The sequence below is a fragment of the Delphinapterus leucas genome, chromosome 6 (genome assembly GCF_059928025.1).
Source record: "Delphinapterus leucas isolate spDelLeu-1000000601 "Yukka" chromosome 6, BTC_Dleu_Yukka2, whole genome shotgun sequence".
NCBI lineage: Eukaryota > Metazoa > Chordata > Mammalia > Artiodactyla > Monodontidae > Delphinapterus > Delphinapterus leucas.
Genome location: NC_143134.1, coordinates 63,617,396 through 63,633,538, shown reverse-complemented (window position 1 = coordinate 63,633,538; position 16,143 = coordinate 63,617,396).

Below are 16,143 nucleotides of genomic sequence, written 5' to 3'. Positions count from 1 at the left end.
GTCAAAAGGTTTTTCTGCATCTACTGAGATGATCATATGATTTTTATTCTTCTATTTGATAATGCAGTGTATCACATTGATTTTTGTAGATACTGAAAAATCCTTGCATCTCTGGGGTAAAACCCACTTGATCATGGTGTATGATCTTTTAAATGTAACACTGGATTGGCGTACTAACATTTTGTTCAGGATGTTTGCGTTTATGTTCATCTGTGATACTAGCCTGTAAATTTGTGTGTGTGTGTGTGTGTGTGTGTGTGATAATCTTTGTCTGGTTTGGTATCAGGGTGATGCTGGCCTCATAAAATGAGTTTGGAAGCATTCCTTCCTCTGCAATTTTTGGGAATAGTTTGAGAAGGTAAGATGTTAACACTTCTCTACATGTTTGGTTTGGTAGAATTCACCTGTGAAGCCATCTGGTCCTGTCCTGGACTTTAGTTTCCTGGAAGTTTTTAAATTGCTGATTCAATTTCATTACTGGTAATATGTCTGTTAATATTTTCTCTTTTTTCCTGGTTCACTCTTAGCAGATTGTATGTTTCTAAGAATTTGTCCATTTCTTCTAGGTTGTCCACTTTATTGCCTTATAGTTGTTGGCAAATTTTATTTTTTAAGAAGTATTTGCTTACTATGGGCCAATATCTATTATATGTGCTTTTTGAATATTAACTCAATTTTAAGTGCATTGAGTTTGATATGCACATGATACAATAATGATTAAGTGCTAATAAAAGTATGTGTATGTTTATTTGAATATATAAATTTTATAGTCTTCAGGCTATAGGTTTTTAAAATTTATTTTATTTTTTAATTAGAAAATTATTTTTTATTTTTAATTGGAGTTTAGTTGCTTTACAATATTGTGTCAGGCCATAGTTTTTATGTAAATATTTCAAAGGGAGTAAGGACATGTGGAAAAGAGATTATTTGTAGCTTCTCTGGAGAAATTGGCTGGGGAATAAGATCACTGAAAGAAAAGAAATGGAGAAGCCAAAATGTAATTTTTTGGAAGCCATATAAAGAAAAAGAGTAATGAATGAGAGACAGAGTATAATAGTCTCACCTCTGGCCAGTTTTAGGTAGTAATGAGCCATATTTTCCATTGGCCTTAGCATGAAAATCATCTACAACATTGGTTGGATGGTGGGATCAGAAACCCATTTGCAGAGATTTGAAGTAGGAAGGAGACTGTAGTTAGGTACACGAGCTGGGTCTGCAAAAACTGAAATGACATGAGAAAAAGAAGAGAGAGGCTGCTGAGTAGAAGTGGATTGGCAAGTTTCTTGGAGGAAGAGTGACAAGAATAGGATAATAGACATAGTGCAGAATACTAAAAACTTACAACCTGAAGTTCAGAGATAAAATATTTCACGTGTGGGACAGCTGTATGTAAATCAGTGAAGTTAGAACACTCCCTCACACCATAAACAAAAATAAATTCAAAATGGCTTAAATATAAGACATGACACCATAAAACTCCTAGAAGAGAACATAGGCAAGACCCTTTGATATAAATTGTAGCAATGTTTTCTTAGGTTAGTCTCCCAAGGCAAAATATATTAAAGCAAAAATAAACAAATGGGACCTAATCAAACTTGTAAGTTTTTCACAGCAAAGGAAACCATGAACAAAATAAAAAGAATACCTACAGACTGGGAGAAAATATTTGGAAATGTTGCAACCAACAAGAGCTTAATGTGCAAAATATACAAACAGCTCATACAACTCAGTAACACAGAAAAAATAAACAGCCCAATCAAAAAGTGGGCAGAAAACCTAAATAGTCATTTCTCCAAATAAGACATATATATATGGCCAACAGGCACATGAAAAATGCTCCACATTGCTAAGTATTAGAAAATGCAAGTCAAAACTACAATGAGGTATCACATCACACTGGTCAGAATGGCCATCATCCACATGTCTACAAATAATTAATGCTGGAGAGGGTGTAGAGAAAAGGGAACCCTCATACACTGTTGGTGGGAATGTAAATTGGTACAGCCTCTATGGAGAACAATATGGAGGTTTCTTAAAAAACTATAAAGAGAGTTTCTGTGTGACCCAGCAATCCCACTCCCGTGCATATATCCAGAAAAGACAAAAACTCTAATTCAAGAAGATACATGCACCCCAATGTTCATAGCAGCACTATTTATGATAGCAAAGACATGGAAGCAACCTAAATGTCCATCAACAGATAACTGGATAAAGAAGATGTGGTAAATATATAGATAGATAGATAGATAGATAGATACAAAGAGTGGAATATTACTAAGCCATAAAAAAGAATGAAATAATGCCATTTACAGCAACATGGGTGAACCTAGAGATTATCATACTAAGTAAAATCAGACAGAGAAAGACAAATATTACATGGTATCACTCATATGTGGAATTTAAAAAATAGTACAAATGAACTTATATACAAAACAGAAACAGACTAGCAGACACAGGAAACAAACTCGTGGTTACCAAAGGGGAAGGGATAAATTAGGAGTGTGGTATTAACAAATACACACTACCAAAAATAAAATAGATAAACTACAAGGATTTACTGTATAGCACAGGGAGCTATATTCACTATCTTGTAATAACCTATAATTGAAAAGAACTCACTTTGCTGGATACTTTGCTGTATACCTGAAACAATTACAATATTGTAAATCAACTGTACTTCAATAAAAAAATATTTCAAGTGTGTTCAGGGTACAGGATTTAGTTTTTTAAAACAGAGGATAACATTATGCACGCTCCCCCAACAGAATGTTGCAAATAATGGGTTACTTAGGGGAGGCAGGTGTAATTAATTATTCTTCTGAGTGTCCTTTAAATGGGACAAATGAGTCTCATGAATCAAGCATGGTAGAATTTGCTTATGTCTGAATTACTTTCACTTTTCTAGAATTTTATTACTTGCAAAATTTGAAAAGGATTTTTTAAAGAGGAGGAATGCTGATATTTCTGTGTTTATCTTGTCTATGAGTGTTTAGTGAGGAGGAGAATTATATTTAATTTTTACAACATTAAAAATTAATTGGTATATAAATAGGAAGTAAAATTTAGGTAAAAATATCTATAGGGCCAGAAAGTACCAAAATTTTCTTTCACCCGTCATAGTTTCTCTGTGTTTAAATATAATTAGCAATGTGTTTTATGCACTTGGGTGTAGCTAACTGCATTTCATAATTACACTCAAGTCCCCAATGTAGGTTTTTCCTAAGCAAGAAGGAAAAACTATTGGTTTTCCTTTCCATGTTTTTATATCACAGACAGTAGGGAAAGAAAGACCAATAAATCACTACAGCCTTTATGTATATCATATATATATATATATATATATAAATATAAATATTCAGCCAGCTGTCAGAGCCCGTGCAGCTGAGAACCACAAATGAGCTGACCTGACCTACTTGTGGTTTGGTGCAGTTTTCCCTTTTCCATCTCAGTTAATTATACCTTTAGAGACAACTCAGATTTGTTTATTAAAAAAAAGAAAAACCTCTATTTTTTCTCAGTAATTTTGATGACCTTACATTTCCTGTGATTCTTCTTGTTTTTTTTAAATAAAAAACTATTTTCTTCCTTTGAGGAAATTTTCTTTTAAGCTTTTTTAATTTTTTTTATTTACAACTACTGCATTTTCTGTGTCAGAAAAGAAAAGTCATTCAAATTGGGGAAATGGCAGTCAAGTCTCTGCCAAGTTTGTCAATGTCATTTTGTTCCCAGGAGAGATGATTTTCTCTCATTTCACAAATGTCACATAGATACCAGAGAATAAGCTTATACAAGTTGAAAAATAGAAAGCATGTGAGGGTCAGAACAAGGGACATAGACTCGGGCTAGTGTTTTAGTCTTTATGTGCTTCTGCATAACTATCTATAAAATGGGTATTATGGTTGTGCCTGTCTCACATTTGTACCAAAGGAATTAATAAGCTATTTATTATGAAATTATTTCAGGTTCCCACAGTAAACATCTAATAAGTTATAAGGAATATATATATAAAATAATGTATGACTATGAAACTATATATATATATATGCATATATGTGTGTGATATATTATTTCACAGTATCAGAGCAAAACATTTTTAGGTATTTATAAAATGTGTAATTTCACAGAGAGGACAGTTTCTAACATGGCCCATCTGTGCTTAGCACTGTGCTGTGCAGAGAGTAGATAATGAAGAAAAAAAGTAGGAAGCATGTAAAATGACAATTGTTAGATGTATTTACTACTATTAATTTTCCTGTGCTCAGCAATACCTTAAAAAATCAGAATATTTCTATAGTAGTCAGGATAGAGTTTGCTATATTGTGGTATCAAGTAAATCCCCAAATCTTTATGGATTAACAATACAAGCCTTTATTGTTCCTTCATTTAAAGTCCAGTGCATCCAAACCTGCCATCCTCTTTTGAAACTGACCGATTTTGAACACATCGGTCTGTAACCTGTTATGAATGGTGAAAAAAAATAATTAAAGTCACTTTTATTTACTAAATATAATTGAGCTAATCTTGAGAATCAAAGACATGAGCCTACTGAGATGCAAGGTGGTTCAAAAAGGCAGCTTTGGGGCTTCCATGGTGGTACAGTGGTTAAGAATCAACCTGCCAATGCAGGGGACATGGGTTCAAGCCCTGGTCAAGGAAGATCCCACATGCTGTGGAGCAACTAAGCCTGCACACCACAACTACTGAGCCTGCACACTACAGCCTGCAAGCCACAACTGCTGACCCCACGTGCCACAACTATGGAAGCCCGTGCACCTAGAGCCCGTGTTCTGCAACAAGAGAGACCACTGCAATGAGAAGCCTGCACACCACAATGAAGAGTAGCCAGCACTCACTGCCACTACAGAAAGCCCACGCACAGCAATGAAGACCCAATGCAACCAAAAATAAATAAATAAATAAAAGGCAGCTTTGCTCTATACCTAGGAAAATGAAGTTATTTAGTAAACTCATAGCATTATGTTATAATTCCTCTTAGAAGTATAATTCTCAAAACTAAAGTTTCACAAACAGACATTATCTAAAATGAACTGGTAGACACATACACAGAACCACACACACAACCACACACACACATAGATATACACGTTGGTATTTTAATAATTTGAGGCACATTAACCCTTAATTCCTGAAGTATTTTTTAATTGCAAACATAATTAAAAAAACCTCTTCTTTAATGCTATGAGATTAGAAATTAATTACAGGGAAAACACTGTAAAAAACACAAACGCATGGAGGCTAAACAGTGCACTGCTAAATAACCAAGAGATCACTGAAGAAATCAAAGAAGAAATAAAAAATACCTAGAAACAAATGGCAATGAAAACACGATGATCCAAAACCTATGGTACACAGGAAAAGTTGTTCTAAGAGGGAAGTTACAGCAATTCAAGCTAACCTCGAGAAAAAATAAAAATCTCAAATAAACAATCTAACTTTACAGCTAAAGCAACTAGAGAAAGAAGAAGAAGAAAAAAAAAAACCCAAAGGTAGTAGAAGGAAAGAAATCATAAACATCAGAGCAGAAATAAATGAAAAGGAAATGAAGAAAACAATAGCAAAGATCAATAAAACTAAAAGTTGGTTCTTTGAGAAGATAAACAAAATTGATAAACCTTTAGCCACACTCATCAAGAAAAAAAGGGAGAGGACTCAAATCAATAAAATTAGAAATGAAAAAGGAGAAATTACAACTGACACCGCAGAAATACAAAGGATCTTAAGAGACTACTACAAGCAACTATATGCCAATAAAATGGACAACCTGGATGAAATGGGCAAATTCTCGGAAAGGTTACAACTCTCCAAGACTAACCAGGAAGAATTAGAATATAGAAACAGACCAATCACAAGTAATGAAATTGATACTGTAATTAAAAACTTTCCAGCAAACAAAAGTCCAGGACCAGTGGCTTCACAGGCGAATTCTATCAAACATTTAGAGAATAGTTAACACCTATCCTTCTCAAACGCTTCCAAAAAATTGCAGAGGCAGGAGCACTTCCAAACTCATTCTACAAGGCCACCATCACCCTGATACCAAAACCAGACAAAGAAGTCACAAAAAAAGAAAATTACAGACCAGTATCACTGAAGAACATAGACACAAAAATCCTCAACACAATACTAGCAAACAGAATCCAACAGCACATTAAAAAGATCATACACCATGATCAAGTGGGATTTATCCCAGGGATGCATGGATTCTTCAATATGCAACACAATGTTGTACACCATATTAACTAAGAATAAAAGCCATATGATATCTCAATAGATGAAGAAAAAGCTTTTGACAAAATTCAACATCTATTTATGATAAAAACTCTCCAGAAAGTGGGCACTGAAGGAACCTAACTCAACATAATAAAGGCAATATATGACAAACCAACAGCAAATATCATTTTCAATTGTGAAAAACTGAAAGCATTTCCTCTAAGATCAGGAACAAGACAAGGATGTCCACTTTCACCGCTGTTATTCAACATAGTATTGGAAGTCCTAGGCATGGCAATCAGAGAAGAAAAAGAAATAAAAGAATACAAATTGGAAAAGAAGAAGTAAAACTGTCACTGTTTGCAGATGACATGATACTATACATAGAAAATCCTACAGATGCCACCAGGAAACTAATAGAGCTCATCAATGAATTTGGTAAAGTTGCAGGATACAAAATTAACTCACAGAAATCTCTTGCATTCCTATACACTGACAACAAAAGATCAGAAAGAGAAACCAAGGAAATAATCCCATATACCATCACATCAAAAAGAATAAAATGCCTAGGAAAAAAACCTACCTAAGGAGGCAAAAAACCTGTACTCAGAAAACTATAAAACACTGATGAAAGAAATCAAAGATGACACAAACAGATGGAGAAGTATACCATGTTCCTGGATTGGAAGAATAAATACTGTGAAAATGACTATAATACCCAAAGCAATCTACAGATTCAATGCAATCCCTACCAAACTACCAATGGCATTTTTCATAGTATTAGAACAAAAAATCATACAATTTATATGGAAACACAAAAGACCCCGAATAGCCAAAGCAATCTTGAGAAAGAAAAACAGAGCTGGAGGAATCAGGCTCCCCGATTTCAAACTAAGCTACAATAATGAAGACAATATGGTATTGGCACAAAAACAGAAATGTAGATCAATGGTACAAGATAGAAAGCCCAGAGGTAAACCCATGCGCCTATGATCACCCAATCTATGATAAAGGGGGCCAGAAAGTGCAATGGAGACAAGACAGCCTCTTCAATAAATGGTTCTGGGAAAACTGGACAACTACATGTAAAACAATGAAATTAGAACACCCCCTAACACCATACACAAAAATAAACTCAAAATGGATTACGGACCTAAATGTAAGACCAGACACAATAAAACTCTTAGAAGATAACATGGGAAAAACACTCTTTGACATAAATCACAGCAAGATCTTTTATGACCCAGCTCCTAGAGTAATGAAAATGAAAATGAAAATAAGAGAATGGGACCTAATGAAACTTAAAAGCTTTTGCACAGCAAAGGAAACCATAAACAAGACGAAAAGACAACCCACAGAATGGGAGAAAATATTTGCAAATGAAGCAATGAACGAAGGATTAATCTCCGAAACATACAAACAGTTCATGCAGCTCAATATCAAAAAAACAAACAACCCAGTTAAAAAAATGGATGGAATACCTAAATAGACATTTCAGCAAAGAAGGTATACAGATGGCCAAGAGGCACATGAAAAGATGCTCAACAGAACTAATTAATAGAGAAATGCAAATCATAACTGTAATGAGATATCACCTCACACCAGTCAGAATGGCCATCATCAAAAAATCTACAAACAATAAATGCTAGAGAGGATGGAGGGTAAAGGGAGCCCTCTTGCCCTGTTGGTGGGAATGTAAATTGATACAGCCACTGTGGAGAACAGTAGGGAGGTTCCTTAAAAAACTAAAAATAGAACTACCATATGACCCAGCAATCCCACTACTGGGCATATACCCTGAGGAAACCTTAATTCAAAAAGACACAGGTACCCGAATGTTCATTGTAGCACTATTTACAATATCCAGGACATGGAAACATCCTAAATGTCCATCAACAGATGAATGGATAAAGAAGATGTGGTATATACATACAATGGAATATTACTCAGCCATAAAAAGAAATGACATTGGGTCATTTGTAGAGATGTGGATGGACCTTGAGTCTGTCATACAGAGTGAAGTAAGTCAGAAAGAGCAAAGCAAATATCATATATTAATGCATATATGTGGAATCTAGAAAAATGGTACAGATGAACTTATTTGCAGGGCAGGAATAGAAAGGCAGACGTCGAGAATGGACATGTGGACCCGGTGGGGGGAGGGGAGGGTGGGATGAATTGGCAGATTAGGTGTGACATAAATACACTACCATGTGTAAAATAGATAGCTAGTGGGAACATGCTGTATAGTACAGGAAGCTCAGCTCGGTGCTCTGGGATGACCTAGAAGGGTGGGATAAGGGGGTGAGGGAGTTCCAAGAGGAAGGGGATATATGTATACATATAGCTGATTCACTTCATTGTACAGCAGAAACTCACACAACATTGTAAATCAATTATACTCCAATAAAAAAAAAGAAACCTTTAGTACTCCGAGCCATGACTTATACCTACATTAGTGATTTAAATTTAATTCAACTGTCAAGGGATATATTTCCTTTGTGTTAACCACATTTATCTCTATATCTTTCTGATTTTTTGTTTTTTTCCCCAAAGTTTGGAAGCTTAGAAACTCCATTTCCAAGAGTTGTGTTCATCAGAGTTCTCTAAGTGATTTATGGTCTGTCCTTCAGAAGCATTAGTTTGAGATTTGGAAGGGGAATTGGAATCTTTTTCACTCTTTCATCAGCAGTGACAGCAGATATGTGGGTTTCTCAGGGTCACACTTTACAGATTCCTTTGTCCCTTTGTCATCCACTTTAGAGTGAGACACAGTAAGCAAAGTATGCAGAAGTTTCTTGAATGTTCCTGATATAGAAGCATCAAAAACTCTTTTGAAGAAATGTAATTGTGATAGTCAGAATAAAGACTACCTCTCCACACACACACACACACACACACACACACACACACACACACACACACACACACACACACACACACACACACGTTCATACCCTAATTCCCAGAACCTGTATGTTATTTTACATGACAAAAGGGACTCTGCAGTTGTGGTTAAGATTAAGGAAATTAAGATGAGAAATAATCCTGGAATATCCATGTAGGCTCAATCTAATCCCACTTGTCCTTAAAAGCTGTGAACCTTTCTGGTGTGGTCAAAGGGAGATGTAAATATGGGGGGAAAAAAGTCAGAGATATAATACTAATGGCTTTGAAGACAGAGGAAGGGGGCCAGGAGCCAAGATGTGCACACAGCCTCTAGAAGCTGGAAAAGGCAAACAGAGTCTCTCCTAGAGTCTCCAGAAATGAATGCAGCCTTGCTGACATTATAGCCTGATGCAAACTGTTGTGGTCTTCAGACTTTCAGAACTGTAAAACAACAACTTTTTATTTTTAAGCCACAATTTATAGTAATTTATTATAGCAGCAATAGGAAACTAATAGAGGTAATTTCCTACATCTTAGATAAAAATAGATATTATCAATCTTTTTAGGAATAAAAAAATTATGTAGTGCTATTGGAATATTCACTTTAATTTTGTCTAAATTGGAGTCTGTATTCATATTTGAGTGGATATTCTGCAATTTAGTAATTTTTCATATTTTATAATCTTCCCACATCTGTCAACATGCCAACATATGTGTATGGGAGCAGTGGATGAGCGAGGTCTTCATAAAAGAAGAATCGAGGCAAAAACAGTGTTTTTCTTTTCTCTGGCCTGTTTCACTTCAGTCAAGAGGGTTCCATCCTTTCTAGTAGACAAACTATACTCTCCTTTCTTAAGTATGTGGATCCCCATTTCCCCAAATATTCAAAGCTAGATCCTTCATTCACTACTTATACTAGCTGAGTGTAAGGAAGTTTCTGCCAATTTAGCAGCAGAATTAATAAATTGTATCATCAAATAAATCACCTTTTCCACGTAACAGTTTAATAAACTGCTGGCAGGCCAATTAGCGTTTACTCATAGCTGACTTGTTCTTGAATATCCTTTTATTTCCAAGTCACTTGAAAAGACAAAATGTTTTTGTTAGTTAATGTCCAGTTTAATTAGCTTCCATTGAAATATTGATTTTACATTAAGGAAGATAAATGCTAAAGTATTGGCAGATGAATGTTGTTTTTATAAAAAACTGACGGTTTACAGATAGAAAAGACTTTGCGCTGTCATTGCTCTGTCATTTTTGTGCAATTTCAATATGTACATTACTCTCTATATACAGCAGTACTTATAGTGCTCCTGAACTTTTAATATCTTGGTTGAAGAGGCCAGGTCAAAATCTCTACATCTGGATTAAATAAACATGCAACCCTACCTATTTATACATCAGGAATATCACATACATGATTTTTTCCTAAGCAAATCTATACTTGGAAAACTTACAGGACTTGTTTATGGTGTAGCACCAACTTCCCTTGAACTTGTTGAACTCTATCTGGTAACTGCCAGTATATTTTAATCTTGGCTTTAATAATGGCTGTGGTGATGTCCAAAAAAAGCAAAAGATGATTGAGGCAATGCCTTTGATAAGTTTCATTCTGTTCTTTTCCTTGTATGTGTGTGTGTATGTCTATGTAGATATATGCATACGTTTTCCTCTGTGGAGAAATGGTTATGAATGAAAATTTTGCGTTATTTTATTGAAATTAGATAGTTATCTTACTGGGATATTTAGTGAATAACACAAAAATTAAGTTCTTAAAAAAGTCTACTAACAATATAGGTATTGAGGGCTTATAATCTTTGTTTCTTAGAAAATGTGACATGGAGAATGGAAATCTGCATGCTCAGAACCCTGTATTATGCTATTTTAAAATTAATATTTTATGATAGTGTTGTAATAAACATTTTTTAATGATTTTTTGACATCTTTATTGGAGTATAATTGCTTTACACTGGTGTGTTAGTTTCTGTTTTATGACAAATTGAATCAGCTATACATATCCCTATATCCCCATATCTCCTCTCTCTTGCATCTCAGTCCCACCCTCCCTATCCCACCCCTCTAGGTGGTCACAAAGCACCGAGCTGATCTCCCTGTACTATGCGCTGCTTCCCACTAGCTATCTATTTTACATTTGGTAGTATATATAAGTCCATGCCACTCTCTCACTTCCTCCCAGCTTACCCTTCCCCCTCCCCATGTCCTCAAGTCCATTCTCAATGTCTGCATCTTTATTCCTGTCCTGTCCCTAGGTTCTTCATAACCATTTTTTTTTTTAGATTCCATATATATGTGTTAGCATATATATGGTATTTGTTTTTCTCTTTCTGACTTACTTCACTCTGTAAGACAGACTCTAGGTCCATCCACCTCACTACAAATAACTCAATTTCGTTTCTTTTTATGGCTGAGTAATATTCCATTGTATATATGTGCCACATCTTCTTTATCCATTCATCTGTTGATGGACACTTAGGTTGCTTCCATGTCCTGGCGATTGTAAATAGTGCTGCAGTAAACATTGTGGTACATGGCTCTTTTTGAATTATGGTTTTCTCGGGGTATATGCTCAGTAGTGGGATTGCTGGGTCGTATGGTAGTTCTATTTTTAATCTTTTAAGGAACCTCCATACTGTTCTCCATAGTGGCTGTATCAATTTACATTCCCACCAACAGTGCAAGAGGGTTCCCTTTTCTCCACACCCTCTCCAGCGTTTATTGTTTGTAGATTTTTTGGTGATGGCCATTCTGACTGGTGTGAGGTGATACCTCATTGTAGTTTTGATTTGCATTTCTCTAATGATTAGTGATGTTGAGCATTCTTTCATTTGCTTGTTGGCAATCTGTATATCTTCTCGGAGAAATATCTATTTGGGTCTTCTGCCCATTTGGGGATTGGGTTGTTTGTTTTTTTGTTATTGAGCTGCCTGAGCTGCTTGTAAATTTTGGAATTAATCCTTTGTCAGTTGCTTCATTTGCAAATATTTTCTCCCATTCTGAGGGTTATCTTTTTGTATTGTTTATGGTTTCCTTTGCTGTGCAAAATCTTTTAAGTTTCATTAGGTCCCATTTGTTTATTTTTGTTTTTATTCGCATTTCTCCAGGAGGTGGGTCAAAAAGGATCTTGCTGTGATTTATGTCATAGAGTGTTCTGCCTAAGACCAGACACTATAAGCATTTTTCTGAATCAAGCTGTCCTGGGTATTTGGACATGATGGAAGATGGTTGCCTAAGTGACATCTCCAGAGTCATCTTTGATCTTTTGCTCCATAAATCTACCTGCTTGTGAGAAATCTCTTCTTGGCTGAATGACAGACATTTTAATTGTACTTAGAGTCACCATATTATTCCCATGTTACAAACAACTTTTTTGCTTCTGTTCCCTATCACAGTGAATAGCACCATCAGAAGATGGCATCAGTTTTAACACACTCTCTACTTCATCTTTCTCCATCCCTACTGTGATCCTTGGAAGCCCTGCCAATTTTGTGCCGGGCTTGGATAGGGTAAACTTCTTCCAATTCTATCCAAAAGCCTAGATTCTGCCTTCCTAAATGCAGTGTCTAAGAGGTCTTCCAAACCTCCTCAGGATTATTCCTTGAAGCAGGGTGTGGATTCCAACCATTTCCAAGACTTACAGAGTGCTGGCCCATTCCAATCCTTGGAAATCTCCCCAAGTTGCTTGCCTGATTCTCAAAGGCAATGCCTTTCTAGAATACCTAACACATCTTCTCCACTCGGTTAAAGCTTTTGGGAAAAGTCTGTTCTTTCAGATTATGTTCGCTTCCCATGGTCCCTTCTTAGGACTTATCCCAATGCCACTACAATCCTTAAGGCAGACAATCAAAAATGTTACTTACAATAAGATAAAAAGAAAAGAATTGAGAGGAAAGTATGAAATTTAATATCTTAAAATATGCTTGGCTGCAAGTATGTGTGACTTTGTTTATTGCATGTAGTTTTAAAATTTTTATTTTATATATAGTAGCGTGTATATGTTAATCCCAACCTCCTAATTTATCCCTTCCCCCCTTTCCCATTTGGTCAGTTTGTTTTCTGTGGCTGTGGGTCTATTTCTGTTTTGTAAATAAGTTCATTTATATCTTTTTTTTAGATTCCACATATAAGTGATATGATATTTCTCTGTCTGGCTTGCTTCACTTACTATGATAATCTCTAGGTCCATCTATGTTGTTGCAAATGGCATTATTTCATTCTTTTTTTTATGGTTCAGTAATAGTTCATTGTGTGTATATGTATTTGTGTGTGTGTATATATACACACACACACACACACACACACACACACACACACATACACCACATCTTCTTTATCCATTCATTTGTCAGTGATCATTTTGTTTGTTTCCATCTCTTGGCTATTGTAAATAGTGCTCCTATGAACATTGGGTGAATGTATGTTTTTTAATTTTAATTTTATTGGAGTGTAGTTGATTTACAATGTGTTAATTTCAGGTGTACAGCAAAGTGATTGAGTTATATACATATACATATATTAATTCTTTTTTAGATTTTTGTCTCATATAGTTTATCACAGAATATTGGGTAGAGTTCCCTGTCCTATACAGTAGGTCCTTGTTGGTTATCCTATATATAGTAGTGTGTGTATGTTCATCCCAAGCTCCTGATTTATCCCTCCCTACCACATTTCTCCTTTTGTAACCCTAAGTTTGTTTTTGATATCTGCAACTTTGTTTCTGTTTTGGAAATGAGTTCCTTTGTATCACTTTTTAAGTTAGATTCCACATATGAGTGATATCGTATGATATTTGCCTTTCTCTGACTTACTTCATTTAGTATGATAATCTTTAGGCCCACCAATGTTGCTGCAAATGGCATTATTTCATTCTTTTTTATGGCTGAGTAGTATTCTATTGTGTATATATACCACATGATCTTTATCCATTCATCTGTCAATGGACATTTAGGTTGCTTCCATGTCTTGGCTATTGTAAATAGTGCTGCAATGAACATTGGGGGTGCATGTATCGTTTTGTATTATGATTTTCTCTGGATATATGCCCAGGATTGCTGGATCATATGGTAGTTCTCTTTTTAGATTTTTAGGAACCTCCATACTGTTCTCCATAGTGGTTGTACCAATTTACATTCCCACCAACAGTGTAGGAGGATTCCCTTTTCTCCACACCCTCTCCAGCATTTATTGTTTGTAGAGTTTTTGATGGTGGACGTTCTGACAGGTGTGAGGTCATTGTAGTTTTGATTTGCATTTCTCTAGTAATTAATGATGTTCAGCATCTTTTTCATGTGCTTTTTGGCCATCTGTATGTCTTCTATAGAGAAATGTGTATTTAGATCTTCTGCCCATTTTTTGATTGGGTTGTTTGTTTGATATTGAGCTGTATGAGCTGTTTGTATATTTTGGAAATTAAGCCCTTGTCAGTTGCATTGTTTGCAAATATTTTCTCCCATTCTGTAGGTTGTCTTTTGGGGTTGTTTATGGTCTCCTTTGCTGTGCAAAAGCTTTTAAGTTTGATTGGATCCCAATTTTTAATTGCTGTTTTTATTTCCATTACTCTAAGAGACGGAGCCAAAAAGACAGTGCTGTGATTTATGTCAAAGAGTGTTCTGCCTATGTTTTACTCTAGGAGTTTTATAGTGTCCTTCCTTACATTTAGGTCTTCAGTCCATTTTGAGTTTATTTTTGTATATGGTGTTAGGGAATGTTCTGTGTCATTCTTTTACATATAGGTGTCCAGTTTTCCCAGCACTGCTTATTGAAGAGACTGTCTTTTCTCCATTGTATATCCTTGCCTTCTTTGTTGTAGACTAATTGACTATAAGTGCATGAGCTTATTTGGCTTTCTATCCTGTTCCATTGTTCTATATGTCTGTTTTTGTGCCAGTTCTATACTGTTTTGATGACTGTAGCTTTGTAGTATATTCTGAAGTCAGGAAGCCTGATTCCTCCGGCTCTGTTCTTCTTTCTCAAGATTGCTTTGGCTATTCCGGGTCTTTTGTTTTTCCATTCAAATTAAAAATTTGTTTTGTTTTTATTCTGTGAAAAATGCCCTTGGTAGTTTGATAGGGATTGCATTGGATCTGTAGATTGTCTTCGGTAGTATAGTCATTTTAACAATATTGATTCTTACAATCCAAGAACACAGTATATTTTTCTATCTGTGTTATCTTCAATTTCTTTTATCAGCTTCTTATAGTTTTCTTAGTATGGATCTTTTGCCTCCTTAGGTAGGTTTATTCCTAGGTATTTTAGTCTTTTTCATGTGATGGTTAATGGGAAGTTTTCCTTAGTTTCTCTTTCTGGACTTTTATTGTTAGTGTATAGAAATGTAACATATTTCTGTGTGTTATTTTTCTATCCTGCAACATGACTGAATTCATTGATGAGCTCTAGTAGTTTTCTGGTAGCATTTTTAGGATTTTCTATGTATAGTATCATGTCACCTGCAAACAGTGACAGTTTTATTTTACAATTTGGATTTGTTTTATTTCTTTTTTTTTTTTTTTTTTTGCGGTATGCTGGCCTCTCACTGTTGTGGCCTCTCCTGTTGCAGAGCACAGGCTCCAGACGCGCAGGCTCAGTGGCTGTGGCTCACGGGCCCAGCTGCTCTGTGGCGTGTGGGATCTTCCCAGACCGGGGCACGAAGCCACGTTCCCTGCATTGGCAGGCGGACTCTCAACTGCTGCGCCACCAGGAAAGCCCTCTTTTTCTTTTCTGATTGCTGTGGCTAGGACTTCCAAAACTATTTTGTATAAAAGGAGAGAGTGAGCATCCTTGTCTTGTTCCTGATTTTAGAGGAAAAAAAATTACAGAGGAAGGAACACTTCAGAACTCATTCTGTGAGGCCACCATCACCGTGACACCAAAACCAGACAAAGGTACCACAAAAAAAGAAAATTATAGGCCAATATCACCAAAGAACATAGATACAAAATTCTCAGCAAAATACTAGCAAGCCAAATCCAACAATACATTAAAAGGATCACACACTATGATCAAGTG